This window comes from Schistocerca americana, chromosome 4 (genome assembly GCF_021461395.2).
Source record: "Schistocerca americana isolate TAMUIC-IGC-003095 chromosome 4, iqSchAmer2.1, whole genome shotgun sequence".
Classification (NCBI taxonomy): Eukaryota; Metazoa; Arthropoda; class Insecta; order Orthoptera; family Acrididae; genus Schistocerca; species Schistocerca americana.
Genome location: NC_060122.1, coordinates 532,182,199 through 532,184,081, shown reverse-complemented (window position 1 = coordinate 532,184,081; position 1,883 = coordinate 532,182,199).

The window sequence follows — 1,883 nt, the reverse complement described above, 5'->3', positions numbered from 1 at the left end:
CTAAACAGAGCGGCTACCCCGCGCGGCGTCCTGTGTTGAAATGAGTGCATTATATAGGAGCTAAATGAATTCGAACTTGGGCCAATTGTTGATACTCGTATCTTAGGACTTGCCTAACAAAGGTAGTCGATGTATTTCGTGCTTCAAAACGCACCGTATCGAAGATTCATGCCGAATATAAGGAAAGTGGACAAACATCGAACACTGAGTTACAACGCTGACGAAAGTATGTGTTGAATGAACGTGACATACGGTCATTGAAGAGGATTGTGATGAAAAATGAGGGGACCACAGCTGCAAAAGTCACTGCAGGACCGAATGTCGCAATCCCGAACCCTGTCAGCGCCAAAACAAAACGATCGTAGCGGAGAATTGCAGGCGAGATGGAATTCCAAAGTCACTCATCAGTGATGCAAATACCTTAAGAGGAAAGCATGCTGCTGTAACCATAAAAGTTGGACTATGCAAGAATGGGAGAAAGTCTGTTGGTCGAATGAGTCGTTTCACACTGTTTGCAACTTCTGGCCTTGTTTACGTGCCAAGAGGGAAACATTGCGGAGATTCGGTGATGGTTTGGGCAACCATATCGTGGTATTCCATGGCTTCCAGCGGGACTCAGCACGATCGCATTACTGCTAACGATTATGGGACCCTTTAGGTAGAATGTTTGTTCCCCATTGCTGATACTGTGTTGCAAGGCGACAGGGTCCCTGTTCACAGTGCTCAGGTCGTCCAGGACTAATTTTGTGAGCACGAGGATGAACTGTCGCGTCTCCCCTGGCCACCGTAGTCACCAAATATCAATGTTATTGAGCCTATTTGGCCTACTTTCGAGAGAAGGGTGCGTGAACGCTTTCCACCTCCGTCGTAGTTTCCTGAACTTGCCACACTTTGCAGAAATAATGCCCTTGAAAACCATAGAGGACCTACATTTTTCCATTCTGCTGGAAACTGTTTTGAATATCAACGGTTTTCCTACCCCGTACTGGGGATAGTAGTGTGTTGTGTTTGTGGTGTTTGCGTATTTCTACCAGTTACGATCAACTGGTCGTTATCAGCTATAATAAAATTATTTACAATATTAGAGAAGGAAAGTTGCTACTCACCATATAGCGGAGATGCTGAGTCGCGATAGGCACAACAAAAAGTTTCACACAATTATAGCTTTCGGCCATTAAGGCCTTTGTCAGCAATAGACACACACACACACACACACACACACACACACACACACACACACACACACTCACGCAAACGCAACTTGCACACACGTCTGCAGTCTCAGTCTGTCTCAGATAGTTGAAACCACACTGCAGTCTATTGCTAACAAAGGCCTTAATGGCCGAAAGCTATAATTGTGCGAATCTTTTTGTTGTGCCTATCGCTACTCAGCATCTCCGCTATATGGTGAGTAGCAACTTCCTTCTCTAATACTGTTACATTCCATCCTGGATTTTCCATTGTTTGATAAAATTATTTACGTCAGTCTGTATGGCAACATTCTCGCTGTGTAGTCGAAATATAATGGAAGACTGTCCTACGTCACTGAAATTTACGACAATACTGAAATGCGTGATTTCAGTCCACAATAAAACTAATACATTATTAATGCACTTTACTATTGACAATAGTTTAGACGTTCTTGCCCAGACACAAAAAGTAAGATAATTAAGAAAGTGAGTTGGTCGGAAATTTGATAGATAATAAAGGTTTCTTTCATTAGCAGCTGTTGGTGATTCTGAAGTACATCTTTTTTCAAACAATTACGTGTTGTGGGGCATCACCTCCATAAAATGAGACAAAGAGGTTCCGAATAAATGGGTAAACAGTGTATATATGTTCATTTCTTCCCATTGAACGTGCAAACATCACACGTGTTCTCT